Below are 23,452 nucleotides of genomic sequence, written 5' to 3'. Positions count from 1 at the left end.
GCTCTGACACCGGCAGTGTTGCAGTATGTTACACTGTGAGATCTCAACCAACGTTAAATATGTTACGATGGACTATATACACCACCAACAGATAATCACTTCCAATCTTGCCAGTTGAACTTGAACACTTTAACAGCCACAAAAAGGAGGACATTTGAGGGATGCTTTAAAGAAAATAATGGTGGATCAAATGAGCATTGCTGCGTACAACTTTGCACCAGATCACTATAAGAGCGAACATAACTCCCACCATTCTCTTAAAGACCCATGTAAAGAGTGTAGCGGTAACAATTTATGATATGGAAACCCCTGGATTGGCTATAGCAACTAGGGATGTAACGATATCCAAACATCACGATACGATAATTATCACGATATTGTGGGAGCATTGGCGCTATTTAAAAAAGATCACAATATTGTAAAAAAAGAGAGCTCATACTAAAAAAAGCACAATATTGTGCTTTAGTACATAACAGCAATGCATATACACCACCTACAATCTCTAATAACAATATTGAGGAACTTACTTGCTAATGCAAGCACACATTGATCGCTTCACAAGCAAATTAGGTTCCCCTTAATCTGACAATTAGCATAGATTTTGAACATAGAAGGCCAAAACATCCCTAATGAAAATTAAATTGCACTAATAAAGTAGCCACTTGAGGGTGCTAGAACTGCACAAATGGAAATCAACCCTACTTTTTTTAACAGATGTGTTCCTTTTAAATATTGTGAACATGACGACGACGATATTGTAGCAGTTTTAATATCGCGATATCACGATGTTACCCTTATTGTGACATCCCTAATAGCAACCAGTTCAGTGTGTACACCACCTTCTACCCAAGCCAGATGGAATAGGCTCCAGCACCCCTGCGACCCTTGTGAGGAATAAGCGGTTCAGAAATTAGATGGATGGATGGATGGATGGATATTGAAAACTTGTTTATACTGTTACTGTACAGTAATCTTCTGATGTGCAGTTGAACAATTGTTTCTAAAGCCTGTCTACCCTTAAGTAAGCAATGTATTTGATCTTTGCCGAAATGTCTGTTCATCCCTAAGAGTGGTGAGTAAACGTCAAGTCAAATTTATGTATATAGCCCTTAATCACAAAAAGAGTCTCAAAGTGCATCATACACCCACAGTTGACAAATATTCACGACATCCCCTGGCCTTAACCATAAATGCCTCCTTCAGAATTTGGGCCAACACACTCAGAGAACAAAGTCTTTAAGAAAGCCGTGTAAGCTAATTTATCTATTATAGGCTACGTTCACACCGCAGGTTTTAATGCTCAATTCCGGATTTTTTGGTGAAACCGGATTTTTTTTAGGAAGTGTTCACATTACTTATTAATTGCAACCTCAGTCTGTCTACTGTGTGAACCTTATTCGTCCCCAAAATGACCCGCATACGCAGAAAAATATACGTCACAACGGCAGTAAATATCGGAGCTCATATTTTTACCATTTCATGTCTATAGATGAGTGATGTGTGAGGAGGTAGAAATAATATTTTGTGAAAATGAAGCGAGCCTTTCCGAGTTCCTCATTTGACGGAAACCTTGTATTGGGTTGTACACAATTCACCCACAAAACGTGGTGGACAATGGGGAGCTGCGGGTGGGAATGTCATCACATCATTGCCGTGGGTAATAAATGAGTCGTCTGCGTGGCTGTATTACTAATTCACCACAAATGTCAACTTTATGCTTGATGTTTCAAGTGGGATTAAAATAAAGTCAAATATAAAGTCACAACTTTTGACGATTCACGTACGTCTCACGAGTAGTCTCACCGCCCTTGCGGAGCGCATTTGGTGACGTAACGGTCGGATATATGCGACCTGGCTATTCAGCCTGAGGTCGCATTGCAAAAAATCGGATATGTATCTGAACTAGGACCGCATATGAAAGTGACCCAGGTCAGATATGAACAAAAATCAGATTTGAGACGTTCAGACTGCCATATAAATGTCAGATACAGGTCACATTTGGGCAAAGAAATCTGATATGGGTCACAATTGCCTACAGTGTGAATGTAGTCGTAGTGTTTTGATTTAGTGCAATATCTCACAAAGCAATCCTCATTTAAACCATTCAGCCTTTTATGGAACGTAAATGTATCCCTCACATTTACAATTTTTTTCAGGCAGGTAAAGTTTTTCTGTCCATTTTGAAATGGTGTAGTTGTCTAAACTGAAACTAATTTGCTGTGGGTCCTTGTACCTCCGAAATTGGCATTTTCCAGGAGCTTTTTAATCATTAACATTATATCAACGAGAAAAAGCCATTTTCAGCACTTTAGATTGGTCAATGATTCATAAAAATGGCACTCACACGTGTGCACTGACCAAAAGTATAGATTTTTGAAAAAATATGAAATTTGCCAAATTGTGACTTACGGGGTTTCGGCCAGATGCCAACAATACGTGTGCGTGTGTATTAGTTCCACACTTCCTGTTTGTACAGAAAGTATTTATTGTTACTTCGGCTTCTTTTGTACAAGTCTTTGTCAGCCTTCTGAAGTACTGGATGTGAGTGTTAAAAGTCTGTCAGATCAGCAACATTTGGATGGAAATCACACAAAATTCTATACATTTCTTCAGAGCTGTAATGGTACCAGAAACCTAAAGTTTTTATCCTTGCAACCTTTGGCGACTGCAAACATTGTAATTTTTTCATATCGAGTTTATATGATCAGACCTGTGTTTTTATGTAAACCTAGAAACACTACAAATTCGAAATTACAGATTAGTATAGAATTTGAAAATATCAATTTATGTCACTTGCTATGCAGTTGCTATGTCCCATATGATAATGTTGTATTTGTCATTTTTATTTTCTCTAGTCACCCTTATTTTGTAGTTGATATGAAGTTACTTGACTTATGTCCCATATGATTACGGTACTCTTAGTTTGTGTATTCACTAATATTTGTCATATAGGCCTTTATTCTGTCATATAGAATTGTGCCTAGCCCTGGCGAGCGTTATTAAAAGCCTTAGGCATTATTGTGACCGGTTTTCGGCTTTTTGATGGTTCTGACCAAGTCATTTCAAAATAAGATACTGCCCATTAAACAACACTTTTTTTCAGTATGTCAAGGTTTCTTTCAGCACGGCAATTTTTCTCTCCCCTGCTATTCTATACAAGCTGTCTTCCATCCAAGCTGTTCTTCTTACATGTGTTCAGTGTTGTTTCCTTTGACCATATAACTTGCATTTCATTGAGGACTGTTAGATGCTATTTTTTGTAAATGTATTCCAGGATATTGTGAGTTGTTTATCCTGGGTACTGCAGTGTAGCACCATTAATTCAATCTCTGCCCAATAAACAGATAGCAGTGCATACAAATGCATGCATAGAGGCATCATTCAGATATCGATATTGTGTATTTCTCCATTCTCATCACATTTCATATGTATGCTGTTGGAGGTGCATGTGGAATGTCAATGAGCATGTGGGAGACATCCTGACATCCAAAGCATCTCCAAGGTCAGTATGTGAATCAACCTGCAATTTCTGTCCAAATCACGCTCCTTCTTGGTCATTTGTTTTTAGTTGTTCATTGTTTAGTTGTGTCATTCAAATCTTCTTACAAGAGAAATAATTTGAAACACTCCGGATTTGTAGCGAGTCATGTGACCATTACTGAATAATGCACTTGGTTTGTGGACACTGTAGCAAGACTTGTGCCTAATTGGGCATGGTTTCAGTACCTCGGGTACCCACAGCAGAACCATTTACTACAATGATCAGAAAAAACAAACTCTTAATGTAGGTTTTTGGGATTCCCCTATCACTTTATAAAAAATGTTCACAGTTCATAAAATCATAACAAGAGTCAACAGTTTCAGATTCAGCACAATCAGCATTTTGTGGTGTTTTTATTAATATGTTCAAACAGTATACTTCTAAATTGGAACCAACCAAGTCATTTTGGAAGATGGACAAGTTAAGTAATGTGTGTCTTAACTCCGAATAGAATTATCAATATTTTTCAAGAATTATTTAAATTAAATAAATACATTTTCACACAACAAATGCATGTCCTCACTTCCACAACAACAGTAAATCACACTATCAAGATGCTACATCAGCTATGCTAATCACACACATTGCTACTACTTTGGACCCCAACCAACTTCATGAAAATAAAAAAAATAAAAATAAAAAAAATACTGAGAACAGATCTTGTTAAGCTGAGGCACAGTTAAATACTGCTGAAAACTACTGCCATGATGATACATATATTATTCAGAGAATAGTCCGCTTAAAAAAAACCCAGAATTTTATTTTTTTCAAGGCAGAATTTTTGATACAGCTCTTGTATTGAATCTCATTAAATTTTCATACACACTTATAACACTAAGTCTAATTCTTTTATTGCTTATCAAATGATAAATATGAGACCAGACATAAACACATTTTTATTTCCAAGTATTTACATCTGGATCATCAGATACACAACTTTAAAAATGGAAGCTTTTGTATGAACCCCGGCAAAAGTATTGGAACATATGACTAACAGGAATGTTGTGTTGGCCAGGTTTTTTTTTTTTTTTTTTTTTTTACATTGACAACCAAACAATGAATAGCACTGAAGTCTATACACGGTTTAACATTTGAATAATGTCACAAAAGATTACATTTATACTTGTTAGAAGAAGTAACCAATATGAAAACCAGAGAGCCATCTATGAGTGAAAAACACGACGTACTGTATATTTGAACGACATGTCGGCCCTCCCACAACAGTGGTGCCCTATCCACTGTTACCTGCACCCCGTGCAACTGTGATGCCAATTTAAGTCGACAGCAAGTGGCAAAATGGCCGCCCCTTGAGATGGCCTAAAAAAAAAGTGGATTTTGATTAAAAAAAAACAAAAAAACAAAAAAAAACAGCACAATATTAATCAAAATACTGTTTAGACTAAAGGGGCTGCATAAAACATATTATTGTAAAGAACAATTTGTGGATGACTTCTGCTTTTAAAGTTTTGTTTTATTAAGGGGATGATATTTCCAGTATTCTGTAAGATAAGACAAAAGTTAAACAGCCCACCATTTTCCTGTTCCTGAAGCCTGAATTATAAATCAAGCAAAACAGGACTTTGTACACGCGTGCGTCGCTCATACTATTCAAATACAAAGGACAACAATCCATTAAAATACAGTCGTAGGCCCTACCTGAAAATTACATCACTAATGTGTACTTAAACAAGTTATCAAGTCAACAAGTACTGACTTTAGAGACAGGGTCTACTATTTGAAACCTAGCCACTCACAGCCTCACACACCTAGAAGGAAAAAACAACAACAACAACAACAACAACAGAGCACATGCACGAGGGAAGCAGGTTTGGCAACACGATTAATAGGCAATATAACTGGCTTTTATTGACAGCAACATCCAATCAGACTGCCAAAACAACAGCCCCTTTTTAACAATGACAAAACCTCTTTTTTAGTGGTACATTTTAGCGTGAGAAATCATAAATTGGACAGAATTGTCTCATGCTCGTTACTGGAGTCGCTACGGTACTCCTATAGCTACTTAGAGCAGCTAACTTATGGCTACTAGCTTATGGCTGTGTCAGTGCTTGGGCTGACTACCAATATGTTGATTTCACAGGGAATGCCAAAAAGTCGCATGCAGTTCCCAAGCTGCTTGTTGCTCAGGACTGGTTTAGGGTTCAACTCCTGGTCGTTAAAATTCTTAAACACTATTAGTAAGGAATTTAATAAACAGAGACCATGAAACAGGGTTAGAAAAGGAGCTTGATTCACCAAAACAATGGGGGTAAATTTGCTTGCTGGCAACTCCATCTAATTAGTGTACAACAACAGGATTATGAGTGATATAAAACGCATTAGGTGCCGGCAGAGTCGTTTGTGATGTAAGTTAGTGAGCAACTTTAAGGCCTGCCTATTGGGACCTGGTTGGGAATAAATGCAATTCATGTTTGCATACATTACTGCTGTAAAGTTTTAACGGCCAAGAGCTGAGCTGATTACACACTGGCTCCCTACAGGAGAGCAGCAATTAGCATTGTTGTGCAGCTGTCAGGAACTCTTATCCAAAAGCCAGTCGTCATGGCACACGTTGGGCCCTGGGAGAGCCATAAGCAAGCACATTACTGTTTACTGGAAGTCATTGAATGTGCAGCACGTGGCATAGGGTGCTTGGCCTTGAAATATGGTTGGGATCAATATGCCGGTCATTTGGAAAAAAATAAAAATAAAAAAATCTGAATTTAAATATGCTATTTTGAAAGAAATATTTTCCCTTTTTAATGACATTGCTGCTGTTTATGGACATTTATGACAAATACCATATCCTCATAAACAAATGTTTTCCCAATTTGTGCTATTTGTATAAAGCAAATGATTAAGTACACAATAGCTTTGGCCTTGTTTCACACCCCACTCCACTGGAGAAATCCCTTGCTTTTTGTTTCGAACACACAACCTGAGGATTTACTTCAGGGGCAAAGAGTAACTGTGCATATAATGTCAAGGACTGTTGTCAGTATTCATACATCATGCCCATGTATGTAATACACAGTTGTTAAATATACATGCTCCCATGAAATAAACATGACCATTATTTATACAAAGCTCATAGCAGTGGTAGGACTGCTTAGAAAGCAGCAGGAAATGCATATCTCCCACAGGTGCTTCTCCATCTGTTCTCTTTATTTTATTCAGTACCAACCAACATTAACATGTTGGACACTACATTAATACAGACACACACACACTCACACACACAAATGTTTTGTTGTTTAGCGTTAACCGCTATCCATTTACAGGAGCATGATAAGAGAACGTTTTTTGTTTTTTTTGTTTTGTCTTTTTAATTCAAAAGTAGTCGACAATGCCTAATGAGAGAGAGAGAGAGAGAGAGAGAGAGAGAGAGAGAGAGAGAGAGAGAGAGAGAGAGATTGATTATGGGTAAAGGGTTCGTTATTTTCAAGGGATGAGAGTGTTAATAAAATCCAGAGGTTGCCAGGTCCAGAGGTTAGATAATCAATTAAGGGAACCAGCACATTATAATAACATTCTTAAATACGAACATGTGTATTCTGCCGACATATCGATACACGAATGTAAGCTTACAGTTATGTTAAAGATAGGGATGGGTGAGTACTGTTACCAGGTATCTGTATCGGTGCTGATACCAGCCTTATTTTAAGGTATTGGTACTCGTGAAGGTGGCTGATACCAGTATTGGCCGCCCACTTGTGGCCATTTTATGATCCAGAACTAGAAATTAAAAATTAGAGGAATAGAAAATTGCCATTAATTTCAATTACTTTTTAAGGAAAAATACTATATTGGTGTATATTGTCATGTTGTCATGTCTGGGTCACTCTAGGTCACGCCAGGTTGAAGTTTGTGTTCATGACGTGAGGTCAAGTGTCTGTTTTGAACTGATGTAACCATCATCTGGTTTCAACTGAAAGAACGCTATGTGATGTTTCAACTGGTTTTATGCTATGTGATGTCATGAGCTTTGTGATGTCCATTAGTCTTTGACTTAGTCACAACCAATCAGATCGATTCACTGTCTGTAGTAGCGGTCTGAGAAGTGTGTGTGTTTGTCGGATTATTACCTGCTGTTCCTCTGTGCATCTCCGCAGTTCAAAGGGCTTGGCGTCTCATGATTCTCGATGCATTCTCATTGTTTTTCGTTTAGTCAAGTTGTGTGTAAAAAGTCCAAATCTTATTTGCATCTGTGCTTTGGGATCCAACCTCCAGCACATAACATATAAAGGTCTATCCTTAAAATTATCTGTCATTTTTTGGGTAAATTTTATGTAGTCGTGGTATTGGTGTTTGGTATTGGTGACTACTCAAAGAATGTGGTGTCGAACATACCAAGTATGCACTTTAAGATTTGAATGTAGCCGCAATTCACTCCCATCATGTCTCCAGACCACTGCCACGCCCTTCACAAATGTCCATGCAGGACCATTAAGGTTGCCACTTTGGCAGCATGCTTATTCATTTTGGAATGTTGCTAAATATGAAATGTTACCATTTTGATGTTGTATTTTTTGGGATGTACAATCAAGACATACAATAAGGGAGGTGATAAAATTTTCAGGCCCAGCGTTGCAGCCATCTGCATAGGATATCACAATTACATGGTGTATTTATCCTTTTGTCTCAACAAGTGTTGTCCAATTTCTTATTTTTAGCTGTTAGCTTGTTGCTTACCGGAGTTCAGTAATCTACAGCCCCATTCAGCTGTGTGCTGCGATATCTCTAATTTAGATGTTTTCTACTTATATGCTTGTACTGTATATGGCATTGCTAAAATCCCTCAACCAGCTTGTGGTTATCGATTGCTTTGTCTTCACACGGTTGACATTAATAATGCCTTTAATGTTAAAATTAAATGTCCCATAAATTCAGAGACTATAAAATAAGTATGCTATTTTGATCTTTGGCTTAATAATAAAAAAAAAAAAACACTACTGTAGGGACGGATACAGAATAAACAAACAGAGATATTCTTAGATCTGTCCACTTTAAATGGAAAAAAAAAAAAAAAGACCAAGCCGCTCCATGAGAAGACACTTAAATCAAAACAGAATGGTTGCAGTTTAATATTTTTGCTCTCACAAGGAGAGAGGTAGAAAGAGAGATTAACATCATAATCTGATCTATTTTGCTCATTTTTATTTTGATTTGTTTTCAAATTGGGAGCCATTCTCCCTTGGAGGCAAAGTCATTAGGCTTTATACATAACCATTGCTGCCACATTAAAATCACATTACACAACACTGATAATCATTGCATTCAATTACACATGGTAATAAATACCCAACACCATCTCCACTAAATCCATTAGCCTGGGAGACAAACACAAATGTGCACACAGATGCAAACACAAGATCTGAGTGTTTGGACCCGTGGTTTCATAGATACTGTCATCCCACTGCAAGAAGTGGAAGAAGGCGGAGGGCGACTACAAACATTTTACATTAGGCATTCATAGCACAAACATTCAGACTCAAAAATGGAAAAAAAAAAAAAAGTCCAGATGCCACAAAGTTCTACAGCTGCAGTTTTAAAAATGCACAATAACCTTCAAGAACTAATATGAAAGCAATCCTTCAACAGATATTTTCTGCATACCAGAATTTAAAGCTTGAAAAGAATCTATTCACCATAATAAAGCTGTACCACTCAGGTGGAGGGATGACTAATTTTCCGAATGGCGGTGGTTACCTTTCGGAGGTTGATCATTTATGAAGTTGAATGTTCGAACCGGTGCTCCTGTCTTCATGGTTATGTTATGAGGGTTTGTTTTAGAGTGATACATGCATCACATTATTATTATTATTATTATTATTATTATTATTGTTGTTGTTGTTATTATTGTTATTATTGTTATTATTATGACCAGATTATCATGTTTATTATTCGGGATGTTCAATGCCACTTTTTTTCCAGGCCTGATACCGATACCTTAACCTCACAAGCCAGATTGTAATTGTGATTCACTCAAGGGAATTCTTCACGTTATCAATCTGAGACTTCACTCGGCAGATCTGTTCGGGAAAGGAGGGACTTCCTGTACAATACTTCAAGCTGATTGGACGATGTAGCATCTTTGCACGTTTGTTTTGACCAATCAAGGCAACGGATGAAAATGTCATCTTCCGTCTCGTCTTAGGGAGGGGAAGGGGGGCAAGCATGAATATCTTTACCAGATAAAAATGCACAAACAGCCTCTCGCTGTTCAAATTCAAAAAGGAAACGGTGATTAATTCTGCGAGAACTGAAATTGCAGCGTCCATTTGTCTGTTTGGTTTATTATTGGTTATATCCCTGATTGGTCCGACCTAAAACAAGTTGACTGCAAACGTATCAAGGGAGCGGTACAAGATATATTCTCTGGAGTTTGTGAACTCACAAATAAGCGTAAATTCATCTTGCAAGGTTACCAATACCTGGCATTGGTACTCACCCATCCCTAATTATTATTATCTTCAGGATGAGGCTATCTCCTTGTTTTAGTGTTTGTTTTAACATTTTTTTCCATGTTAGTGGACTTTTCATTTCTTGTTTTGTTAGTTTCTTTATCGATTTCAATATGTTCTGCCTTTCCCAGATAGATTGTCCTTTCCCATGCTGCGTTGAACCCAACTATCAGAAAATAAACCCGAAAGGCTTACGTGTTGAAACAAGTTTTCTGGTTATGAATCCTACAACTGCAGCAGGTTGCCAACCATAGTCTTAGCAAATGTATTATAACCTAGACTCACACTTTTCGTGGTTTATTTCATTTTCACATCCCGTGCTTTGAACCGCTCAATAGTCTCTTCTCCACTCTTTTGCACCAGCTCCAACTCTCCCTCTCTTTGCCTTCAGCCGCTTCTCTTCCCCCTTTTGCTTGATGGCGGCCTCACTTGTAATTAACTGTTATGTGGGGGATTGATTGCGTACAGCTTAGCATTGACCAGCTTCATTATGGAGTCCCTTCAAAGTGGAATTCTGGTCCTGCCAATACTCCTGAGTTTATTTCAGTGAAGGGATCAATAGCTAGCGCATTAAAAGCTTTATTTGGGCTTTGTCCGCCCCTTGAGTACCTTCGCCATGGTTGCTCTGTGGATCTTAATGGTACAGCCACCATGGCAGCTTAAACCTTTCAGAGCTGGGCGGTCGACGGTTTATGCTAGGCTGCTTATCAGGTGTGGAAGGCAAAGACTGTTTTATTTGGTGTTTGATGACACAGAGACTGATACCAAATTTATTTAATATTAGGGCCATGAAAGTGAAGGCATTAAATTTGGAGATGAATTTAAATTTTAGAAATGAACTCAGTTTTTAACTCTGTTTTATTTGCTTCCCTGAGGCAGCTTACATCTGCTTACTTTGCAGACAAATTTAGAGGAAAGTCAATGGCACAAAGACGAACTTCTAGGTAGTAATATCATATTAGTTGTACATCTTTGGCATATCATCTCAGAGAAAAAATCCCTGCTCAAATTACCTTACCACAAATCATATCAAAGCTGCTGGAGTGTGCTGCTAGTGGGTAGAACTACAACTATAAGTGAGGAATTTTAACAATTGATTCTATGAGAAAAATATTTAACAAAAATGACTGCAAAGATCAGTTTTGATCATTCTGTTCAACAGTTGTATTTTACAGGAAACAAGTCATAATAAAAACAAAAAAGATATTTGAACATAGCCTAGAAACCAAACTCATCGCTTTACCAGCAAATGAATCGCAATCAAGTCCAGTTCTGATGCAGGGCAAACCTGACCAAACAGACAGTGTAATGACTCAATCAGCACAGAGTTCGTTTGACATTAGAAAAGTGGGTGCTTCCTAAATATTTTAACTTAGTGTAGTTGCTGTAGTTGACAAATAAATATGGCCAACCTTCTGGACATGCGTGACTCATTATTATTCATGTTCGGCAGCCTTAGCGAGTGGCAACCTAAGATGGCCGTCAGTGGCTCCTCTCGCGATGGCAAGTAAGTGGCATTATTAGTCCATTCATATCTAAGTCCATGCAGGCCCGGACTGGGACTTATTTTCAGCCATGGAATTCCAGGGCTCAGACCGGCCCTCTTTAGTTCACATTTTAATGAACATACACAATTTTAAAGTTTGTGTATCAATGTAAAATAGATCAGCATCCCTGCAACGATATTCAGATTGCATTTGATCAAAAATGTAATTTATAATTGAATGCTCTTACAAGAGCACAATCATTGTTTATTTGAACAAGAATGTGAACATAAAATGGGGGGGGGGGGGGGGTATACCAAAAAGCAAATGTACATTAAATGGGATAAGACATTTTACACTTAACAAGACACACTTACCAAATGAAGTTAAATCAAGATCAATCAAGATCAAGATTAAGGCAGCTAACACTGTACTTTCGGTTGATGCTCGTAGTGTGAAACGTGTTCCCACCACTTCTGGTGCACTACTGAACTGACTGATACTAACTTGGAGAGCAATGGTAATCGTAGGCTTTTCCTTCATGCTTTTTTGCTGTTACTAGTAACACTTGAGATTGTGTTTTGCCTATTGAATGTGTTGTTTTTGTATAAACAAGGTTTAATATAGCTATATTGTTATTGTATTTGTGGAGTATCCATCCATCCATCCATTTTCTTGACCGCTTATTCCTCACAAGGGTCGCGGGCGCGCTGGAGCCCATCTCAGCTGACTCTGGGCAGTAGGCCGGGGACACCCTGGACTGGTTGCCAGCCAATCGCAGGGCACACAGAGACGAACAACCATCCGCACTCACAAGCACACCTAGGGACAATTCAGAGCGCCCAATTAACCTGCCATGCATGTCTTTTGAATGTGGGAGGAGACCGGAGTACCCGGAGAAGACCCACGCGGGCATGGGGAGAACATGCAAACTCCACCCAGGAAGGCTGCAGCCTGGACTCGAATCCGAGTCCTCAGAACTGGGAGGCGGACGTGCTAACCAGTCATCCACCGTGCCTATAATCCGTGCAATAATCCACCGTGCGCTATTCGTAGATTAATGTTTTGCTAATTTCTGTATTACATTATTGTAACTTGACAGTAACAAAGGCAAGCGGTCATTGCTATACATAATATAATGGTCTATATAAGTTGACTGACAAAGAGACAGCCAACTTAAGATGACGTGGATACGCTATTAAAGTGCGGATTTCAAAATGAACGTGCAGAGTGAGATTTGGAAACGAATGTGTTGACTCCTGCCTGCCGATTCTCGGCTGAAATATAGTGTGACCCACCGAGAATTGTCCCGCCCCTCCAGATGGCCGAGGCCGGGCCTGGTTTTGCCACACGACTTCTTTTGAAATAAATGCTCCCAGTGCCTTCAGATGCTGGGGTTTTAATGACTCTATGTGTTTCTGGGTATTTGAATCGACATATACTTTGATGATTTTACATGGATTCCAAGATTTTACCCAAGCAATTATGTTACAATCTTTGTAGAATATAGTAGTTGAAAAATGTGATTAATTGCAAATATATTTTATATAGTAAGCCACGTTTCCACCCTAGCACGAAGGTTCAGTTTGGATTTGGTATTCACTGAGTAGGCTTGTGTTTCCATTTTGAGGTCTATCGCTATGCCTGTGAAAGCTGTATTGGCTACTTAAAAAAGTGTGACCTCATAACAAGACAGCGTATAATTTGCCAGGTATGGAAAAAATTAGTGCTGTCAAAGTTAAAGCGTTAACTAATTAATTAACCACAAAAAAATTATCACATTAATCATTGTATTACCACAGATTAATCACACTATTATTTTTGACCGCAGATGATCTTTTTGAGCCGACAGTGGATGATTACATTAAAGGTAGCTGTTGGAGTTTGAGCAATAAACATAACTATATGCATTAAAGTAAAGAATTTAATATGTTTATATATGCCGTAGGTCATTTTTTCCCCATTTGAAATTGTGCATTACTTTATTACTATATTTACTTTATTCCTTGATTAGAAAAAGCAGGATGAGCGTGTGCAGTGAATATACAGTTTTGAAGATATTCTCATAACATTAAATGTCGAAAAAATTTACACATAACTGTCAAGGCGAGGTAAGGTAGGACCCAGACGCAGGATAAGGTAAGCCACCAAGGCAGCAGGTTTATTTCCGGCCAACCAGCGTCTCCTCTCAAGCTGAGAGGAGAACGGGGAAGCAAAAAGGTGGAGAACAAAAAACGCTCCACTGGGGAGGAAAAAACAGGCAAAAGGTATAGGGGACAACAAAAGGCGCTCCGCTAGGGAGGAAAAAGGCTCAAGGCAAAAAGGGGTAACTCAAGGCGCTCCGCTAGGGAGGAAAAAGGCTCAAGGCAAAAAGGGGTAACTCAAGGCGCTCCGCTGGGGAGGACAAGGCACAAAAACAAGACAAGGCACAAAAACAAGGCAAGACAATAAGGTACCGGGAACAAGGACTCGAGGACTGTGGGACGCTTCCATGCACTGACTGTGTGTGACACTTCGGCCACGGAGGGGAGAATGCAGGTGGCTTTTATTGTGGCTTGATTGGTGGCAGGTGGTGGTAATCATGGGCGGGGACCGGTAATTAGCAAGCAGCAGGAAGGGTAAGTGACCTGAGGTGAGAGGGGAATCATTATTTCACAACAAAACAGGAAACATGAACACAAAAATAAAAGCATGGGCCGTCACGCCGGTGGCGGCGTGACAGTACCCCCCCCTCAAGGGCCGGCTCCTGACGGCCCTTCAACATCAAAAAGTCCCAAAAACAAGGGCGGGCGGAAGGGGGCACGGAGGTGGGAACACGGCCCACCCATCCGTCCCAGACAAAAGGCAGTTCAGGAGGGCGTCCTCGACGCCCGACAAGAGAGTCCCAGCGGGGCCAGTCAGGAGGGCGTCCCCGACGCCCGACGAGGAGGGCCCAGCGGGGCCAGTCAGGAGGGCGTCCCCGACGCCCGACGAGGAGGGCCCGGCGGGGCCAGTCAGGAGGGCGTCCCCGACGCCCGACAAGGAGGGCCCGGCGGGGCCAGTCAGGAGGGCGTCCTCGACGACGAGGTGGCGGCGGGGTGTTCGCCGCCAGATGAGGAGCAGGAGGCGGCCGCTGGCCGGGCGCCGCCGGAACTGGTGCAGGCGATGGCGGCCGCTGGCCGGGCGCCGCCGGAACTGGAGCAGGCGATGGCGGCCGCTGGCCGGGCGCCGCCGGAACTGGTGCAGGCGATGGCGGCCGCTGGCCGGGCGCCGCCGGAACTGGTGCAGGCGATGGCGGCCGCTGGCCGGGCGCCGCCGGAACTGGTGCAGGCGATGGCGGCCGCTGGCCGGGCGCCGCCGGAACTGGTGCAGGCGATGGCGGCCGCTGGCCGGGCGCCGCCGGAACTGGTGCAGGCGATGGCGGCCGCTGGCCGGGCGCCGCCGGAACTGGTGCAGGCGATGGCGGCCGCTGGCCGGGCGCCGCCGGAACTGGTGCAGGCGATGGCGGCCGCTGGCCGGGCGCCGCCGGAACTGGTGCAGGCGATGGCGGCCGCTGGCCGGGCGCCGCCGGAACTGGTGCAGGCGATGGCGGCCGCTGGCCGGGCTCCGCCGGAACTGGTGCAAGAGAAGGCGGCCGCTGGCCGGGCGCCGCCGGTCGAGGAATCGGAGGTGGCGGCCGCAATCCATGCTCCGCCGGACGAGAAACAGGCGGTGGCGGCCGCAATCCATGCGCCGCCGGACGAGGAACAGGAGGTGGCGGCCGCAATCCATGCGCCGCCTGACGAGGAACAGGAGGTGGCGGCCGCAATCCATGCGCCGCCTGACGAGGAACAGGAGGTGGCGGCCGCAATCCATGCGCCGCCTGACGAGGAACAGGAGGTGGCGGCCGCAATCCATGCGCCGCCTGACGAGGAACAGGAGGTGGCGGCCGCAATCCATGCGGCGCCTGACGAGGAACAGGAGGTGGCGGCCGCAATCCATGCGCCGCCTGACGAGGAACAGGAGGTGGCGGCCCAGGCGAAGCGGCCAGGGGCTGCGGCGGCGGCGGCGGCCCAGGCGAAGCGGCCAGGGGCTGCGGCGGCGGCCCAGGTGAAGCGGCCAGGGACTGCGGCGGCAGCGGCCCAGGCGAAGCGGCCAGGGACTGCGGCGGCAGCGGCCCAGGCGAAGCGGCCAGGGACTGCGGCGGCAGCGGCCCAGGCGAAGCGGCCAAGGGCTGCGGCGGCAGCGGCCCAGGCGAAGCGGCCAGGGGCTGCGGCGGCAGCGGCCCAGGCGAAGCGGCCAGGGGCTGCGGCGGCAGCGGCCCAGGCGAAGCGGCCAGGGGCTGCGGCGGCAGCGGCCCAGGCGAAGCGGCCAGGGGCTGCGGCGGCAGCGGCACAGGCGAAGCGGCCAGGGGCTGCGGCGGCAGCAGACAAGGTTCAGGGGCGAGAGGCTGCAGCAGACGAGGTTCAGGGGCGAGAGGCTGCAGCAGACGAGGTTCAGGGGCGAGAGGCTGCAGTAGACGAGGTTCAGGGGCGAGAGGCTGCAGCAGACGAGGTTCAGGGGCGAGAGGCTGCAGCAGACCAGGTTCGGGGTTCTGAGGCCAGTCCGACCCATCACTCCAGTCGCCACGGACCAAAGCCAGTAATTCTTTTAACTCGGCAATGACTCGGGCGTTGGCTTCAAGCCTCTGCCAGGGCTCCAATTTGGACATTCCTGCTGGGTCCATGCTGGCCGAAGTGTACTGTCAAGGCGAGGTAAGGTAGGACCCAGACGCAGGATAAGGTAAGCCACCAAGGCAGCAGGTTTATTTCCGGCCAACCAGCGTCTCCTCTCAAGCTGAGAGGAGAACGGGGAAGCAAAAAGGTGGAGAACAAAAAACGCTCCACTGGGGAGGAAAAAACAGGCAAAAGGTATAGGGGACAACAAAAGGCGCTCCGCTAGGGAGGAAAAAGGCTCAAGGCAAAAAGGGGTAACTCAAGGCGCTCCGCTGGGGAGGACAAGGCACAAAAACAAGACAAGGCACAAAAACAAGGCAAGACAATAAGGTACCGGGAACAAGGACTCGAGGACTGTGGGACGCTTCCATGCACTGACTGTGTGTGACACTTCGGCCACGGAGGGGAGAATGCAGGTGGCTTTTATTGTGGCTTGATTGGTGGCAGGTGGTGGTAATCATGGGCGGGGACCGGTAATTAGCAAGCAGCAGGAAGGGTAAGTGACCTGAGGTGAGAGGGGAATCATTATTTCACAACAAAACAGGAAACATGAACACAAAAATAAAAGCATGGGCCGTCACGCCGGTGGCGGCGTGACAATAACAGGTGCGCTTCAAATTTAGCAGGCAAAATATGTTGGGGAAAAAAAAAGCTTTTTAAAGTCAGTGATTAATCTTGATTAATCAAAATTCTAAGCTGTGATTAATCTGATTAAAAAATGTAATCGTTTGACAGCTCTAGAAAAAAATGTAATACACTACAAAGCGTAGTCAACACAGTAATAAATGAAAATACCTCTCAAAGCACAACTCAACAAAGAGCTTTCATGATGCAGTTCTGGTCTTGAATCTTTTTGTGGATCTACAGGTACGTCCTGTATGTACATATGCCTATAAACAGTGGATTGATGTGACTTCCACTTTTCCAGATGTGCAGACACCCTGCAGAGTTTCTCCACTCACCAGTAGACTTCATTGGTACCATGGCAGCAGCAGCTCAGAGCTCAGTTTTAAAGCTCATGCCACACACAGCATGCTGCTCCATGAAAGCATGTACACATTGGGCTACCTGGGGACTTTTCCACAGTTTCACACATGCGCACGGGAACACGCGCACAGGTGGGGCGGCCCTCTGATGAGATATCATTTTGTCATTTAGCATGCTGCGTTACAAGATCTATCTTCTCCAGCAAAACGTTCACAGCAAACCCAACTCTGTCCTTGTCTGCTGTTCCCCTCAAGGCGATACACACCACAGAGGAGCCACACACCCTGGGAGATGGAGCGAGCATGGCAGACGCATTATAAATGACTATGAGATTCTCTTTCACTCGCTCTCCTTTATTCTTCTGTTTCTCCCTTACTTTTTTTTTTTAACTTCCTACTTGGCATCTCTATCCCATCCACACCTGCATGAGCACACCAGTTGCCATCTGAGACCATTACAAAGATATTTCCTGTAGGAGCCCCATGGATACAAATGATGACCTTGCCCTAAAGATTTTTTTCTTTGCTTCTTTTGACTGTCTGAAATTGAACTAGCAAGGGGATATGCCACCCTGTTCCTGAGCTTAGAGATCATTAAAAAAAAAAAAACCCTTACACAGCCAATTAAATGCTTTTGTAAATGATTACTCTTTGGTTATGATCTTTTGTTTCAGCTTCAATTAAGTAATCATCTTCAGGAAGTGAGACATAGTCTGAGTTTACTGATGTACTGTTCATCAACCTTTGCATCAACAGAACTAATCACATGGACTTGTCAAATGCTTTGCGAAAGGAATCACAATTCTGGACATTTCAAGAAATCTTGCATGCAATTCCATCAACATTGTATCTCCCCAACTATTACAAATAGATGGCATTGCAAAGCTGTTTGGATCAGCACCTCCAAATCCGAGACCATGGTCCTCAGTCGGAAAAGGGTGGAGTGCCGTCTTCGGGTCTTGGATGAGATCCTGCCCCAAGTGGAGGAGTTCAAGTATCTTGGGGTCTTGTTCACGATTGAGGGTGGGATGGCGCGGGAGATCGACAGGCGGATCCGTGCAGCGTCTGCAGTGATGCGGACGCTGTATCGGTTCGTTGTGGTGAAGAAGGAGCTGAGTCGAAAGGCAAAGCTCTCGATTTACCGGTCGATCTACGTTCTGACCCTCACCTATGGTCACGTGCTGTGGGTCATGACCGAAAGAACAAGAACCCCGGATAAAAGCGGCCGAAATGAGTTTCCTCCGCAGGGTGTCCGGGCTCTCCCTTAGAGATAGGATGAGAAGCTCGGTCATCCGGGAGTGACTCAGGATCGAGCCGCTGCTCCTCCGCGTTGAGAGGAGCCAGCTGAGGTGGCTCGGGCATCTGGTTCGGATGCCTCCTGGACGCCTCCCTGGGGAGGTGTTCCGGGCATGTCCCACCGGCAGGAGGCCCCAGGGACGACCCAGGACACGCTGGAGAGACTATGTCTCTCGGCTGGCCTGGGAACGCCTTGGAATCCCGTCGGAGGAGCTGGTTGAAGTGGCTGGAGAGAGGGAAGTCTGTGCTACCCTGCTAAAACTGCTGCCTCCGCGACCCGACCCCGGATAAGCGGTGATGGATGGATGGATGGATGGCATTCCAAAGCACATCATTAAAGTGACATTAAATATTCAAAACTGCTCAAAATCAATTGTATCTCTACAACAATGGAATGAACCAGACTACTGTTTGTATACAAGTAAATAAAATAAGTCAAATATATGCACAAAATGAGTTGTAATATCAGCATCAAGAGAGCTCTTAAAGTCAGATAGGATTAGAAATTAATTAAAATATGCCTTCATAACAATTGTAAGGTTGGTTAGGCTACCAGAGGATGTTGCTGGGTCCCTGCACAGGGAGAGAAGATGTAAAATAATAGCAGATTCAACAACATAATCCCACATTGGGTTTTCATTTGGAGCATGCAGAAAAATCTGTAGATGGAATTTGATGAGAACCATCTGCCGTTTGCTAATCAGTGGGCCATCCCTGCGCAGTTCACTGAAGCTTGAAAAATGTTAAATTATAAATTATTAAATTATATATATTTAGGGGAAAAAAAACAACCTTGAATTCAACTAAGCTAAGGAAGACTGTGTTTGATCACATACTGTATCTGATTGATATTTACTTGGAAGTTGATGAATCTTTCAAGTTTCTGAAATTATACATACTTGATATGATAAAATAATTCAACACACGTCTTCCACTCTTCCATTTTCTGGACTGGACAAATGTCAATATTCAGAGTCGGTCTGTTCTTTCTCCTACTTGTATAAGATGACAGATGAGACAGAGTGGAGACTGTCAAAACACCCACATGTTAAGATGAAACAGAAATGATAGCTGTTCAATTTTGACATTTCATTAATGAATAATTTTCCCCTTGCATAAATATTGATAGATAAAATTAATTAGTTAATTCATTGATGTGGGACAAAATCAGCTGGGAAGTTCTCCAATTCGTCTTTGTGCATTCTGACCTCATTTATATTCCTGTACTGATTACATTTTGGATTTACAAGTTTAGCAGGTTGAGTCTCAAATCTCTGATGGTTTTAAACTTATGTTAGAAAAACTGGCCAATCAAATTTTACATTGCAAATATCACAATGCTTGGTATTAACATTTTCAGAGAGATGAAATTTTTGCTTGTACTGCAACATAGCCAGATGCCTTTACAATGTTTTGCATTAAGATTTGTTATCGTAAAAATATTTTTGTGAACTGACAGTGTGAGTTATGTAGAGATTTGAGGTCTATTTGCATCCACTAAAATGTCCTATCAAAATTTCAAATTAACCATCTGAAATATTTTTGGCTGGTGTTCAGCAGTCTATGACTTTCTCGCCTGTCATTTTATTTTACATAAATGAGTTCAGACGTACCAAATGAGCCGTCCACGCCCTTAAAACAGCTAATAGGGTAATCATTAAAGACTACTCTGTTGACCTTTTAAAATGCTGGCTCCCAACTCCTCACTCCTCTGCTTATTGACTTGGCAGCGTCTTCAAATGCTCCTCTTAAAGGAGCCATGCATAGATTTTTTTCCTCCTCTCTCTCTTTCTAGTCTCCTTTCCTTGGCAATACCGCTCACCTCTGACCCTGGCAGCAACACCCTGGGAAATGAGTGGCGTATTAATGATGTCCACAAATGAGCTGCTATTGCCTGACAAAAGCGCACTGTACAATTAAGCGTGTATACATGCTCTCCAATGTATAGTGCAACAATGCAAACATTAACGAGCACAATGGCTTCCCTTACCTTGAAAGATCAGCTTTTGACTTCATTCTCATAACATAACAGTTTACTGTCACTCTCTTGCCGCCGCCTCCTGCTCTATGGTGTGCAGGCACTGCATAGCCCCAGGGCTGCGTTGACACTGAGAACAACTGTTCCGTTTATGACACCTGTGAAATGAGTGTGGAGAGAGGTTGGATCTGCAATGTGACAGAATAATGGAAGAAGTTGAGACAAATGGCTGTAATAGATACTTCGTATGGTGCATCTCTTCCGCAAACAAATTCATTATGATTCTATGCAAGAAATGAAGTCCATCAAAACAGTGTTATTCTGCAAACATATATATATATATATATATATATATATATATATATATATATATATATATATATATATATATATATATATATATATATATGGGCTGTGTGACAAATGAATAACAAAATTATAATTTGTGCACTCAAATCAAATAGTGTGATGTAGAGCTGGGTATTGCCGCCAACCTCATGATACGATACGTATCACGATACAGGGGCCACGATACGATACGTATTGCGATACATATGTATCCCAAATAAGACACATTTTATTTTATTTTTTAACAAAATATAGTAAAATTGGTACACTGAGACAGGCGCCATGTTAAGTTTATAAGTAAATAAATGTTGATATTCTTCCTCTGCTTTAATTTTTTTTAGTAAGACACAGTGTCCAATCACTGGTAAGCTATTTTTGCATTAATTGAAGGCAATTAACTTCAAAGACGCTGATGGTTTTGATTTTTTAGGTACAATGCAAGCCGCAAAGCAAACGTGAACTGCCGATTAAAAGTTAACGAGCAATATCGATTCTGACGCCTGCGTATTGATACGTGTATTATGATGAGGCCGGCAACGATATATTGCCGTTTCGATTTTTTGAGCACACCCCTTGTGTGATGTCACCTGAACTGCCATTTTGTGTACATGGTATCTGTTAGGGGTGTGAATTGCCTAGTACCTGACGATTCGATTCGTATCACGATTCACAGGTCACGATTCGATTCGATACCGATTAATCCCGATACAAATGGTCACGATTCGATACCGATTAATCCCGATACGAATTTATAAGTCGATTGTTGCGATTTTTTTCCATTCAAATTTAGAAAATACTATCAGTAAATTTGTACATGTACACTGTAAGATTTGTATGAATATATTTATCTAAAACTTGAGGCTTATAACCGTGAGCCACTGTACACAAACAGTTTGCAATCTGTTTCACATTTGAACAGCATTAAAATAAAAATATTAAGGCTTAATGTGCCGTTCATATAACATTCTTCCATGCTCAAGGTGTGAATCCTAAAAAAAAAAAAAAAAAAAAATATATATATATATATATATATATATATCGATTCTGCCGATTATTGAATCGATTCGAGAATCGCGCGATGTAATATCGCGATATATCACCGAATCGATTTTTTTTTTAACACCCCTAGTATCTGTTTAGTGCAACTCCACATTTGACAGTTTTAAATTTACATACTTAAATAGTGTGGAAACGCCAGTTGACGCATATTAAAATAGAATGTACCATATACTTATTGTATGAATTTTATAATCACTGAAGTTAGCAGAGAGGATGAAACACTGACTTTCTCTTCAACTTTATACTTTCAGTATGTTTGGTTGTCAAAATCAGTACCACACTTTCTTTCACAAACAGGACAACTGATAACTTCACATTCTCATACACCTGCTAGACAACAAGTGGTCTCTATTACTCACATGCAACCCTTCCACCTGCCCATTTATCATGTCTCTCTGCACCATGGGTCGACTGCTGCACTAATGATGCCAATTAATTGAAAACCTTAGTGTATCACCAAGATTAACATTCCCAGGCCACACATGGAAAGGACAACCTGTGAGAGGATATCAAAGCTCTAAACTAAAGCTCATTGATGCATTGTTTGGCCTCTAGCGATTAATAGGGAACATAGGTTAAACAGAGAAGGGAGCCAACACTCCCCAGCAGTGTGATTACACACATCAGATTGGCGTCTTGGTGGTGAAGAAGGGAAAAAACGCATTGAGGAGTTGAGAAGAGCTGTGATCAGCAGAGGATATTTGTCACATTTGCTGCGGATGTCACAATAACGACGGTTGACACAATAAATTCCTCAGTGAATACAATGTTGACTGCGAAAGCTGTTCTCCTGTTTGAGTGCTGCTAGTGGAGAAGTGTAGGCGTTCCTGATGTGCGCATGGATACATTACCTGCCAGCTCCTGATGCCACCCCCGTACAGAAACTGTTATTTTACCTCCAGACACCCAGCAATTCATACTTGCTATTAAAGTTGCATTAAAGTATGTTTATAAAACACCGACGTAGACTCATCAGCCACAACGCTAGTCAAAGTTTTTGCCCACTCACGTAGTTATATGGAAGAGTGGAACTGAAATGCCAACGTGGAGTAAACATTTTTGAATGGCTAACGGGATACTGACAAATACACATTAAAAAATGGATTTGCTCTACATACCATTAAATTCATAAATTAAGTAAAGATTTTTTTCTTTGTAATTTTTATGATTTGATAGTATGTGTGCAGGTCTTCTCCGGGTAATTCGTTCTCCTCCCACATTCCAAAGACATGCATGGCAGGTTAATTGGGTGCTCCGAATTGTCCCTAGGTGTGCTTGTGAGTGTGGATTGTTGTTTGTGTCTGTGTGCCCTGCGATTGGCTGGCAACCAGTTCAGGGTGTACACCGCCTACTGCCCATAGCCATCTGGGATAGGCTCCAGCACCCCCGTGACCCTTGTGAGGAATAAGCGGTCAAGAAAATGGATGGATGGATGGATGGATGGATATTATGTCTGCAGTACATGATATCCATTCGTCATTTGTTTCCCATAATGCCAAGGGTATTGACTTGTATGTGAGTGTATGGGGGGGGGGGGGGGGGATGCATTATCAGGGGGAAAAAAAAAGGTATTGGCATTTAGCCTAAAAGTACCTTTGAACGTATTTAAATCACAGACTTAGT

At 42.5% G+C, this 23,452-nt stretch overlaps 1 protein-coding gene across 14 annotated transcripts in view; it reads left to right on the top strand.

The window, feature by feature from the left end:
- The window catches only part of LOC144024108 (uncharacterized), a 77,288-nt gene that overhangs the window by 15,690 nt on the left and 38,146 nt on the right, over positions 1-23,452 (top strand). The window contains exons 6-7 of one of the 14 annotated variants that reach the window (XR_013284678.1): positions 17,091-17,280; positions 17,404-17,765. The exons of 12 other annotated variants lie outside the window; for them this stretch is intronic. The gene's annotated coding sequence lies outside the window, so the exon portion shown is untranslated. Of the gene's footprint in view, positions 1-17,090; positions 17,281-17,403; positions 17,766-23,452 lie in introns of those variants that run through there. One more of the 14 variants, XR_013284679.1, reaches the window with a different exon arrangement.

Source organism: Festucalex cinctus, chromosome 8 (genome assembly GCF_051991245.1).
Source record: "Festucalex cinctus isolate MCC-2025b chromosome 8, RoL_Fcin_1.0, whole genome shotgun sequence".
In the NCBI taxonomy this organism is placed as follows: domain Eukaryota; kingdom Metazoa; phylum Chordata; class Actinopteri; order Syngnathiformes; family Syngnathidae; genus Festucalex; species Festucalex cinctus.
The sequence above is the reverse complement of the archived record's forward strand: the minus strand, read 5'-3'. Positions and strand labels throughout refer to the sequence as shown.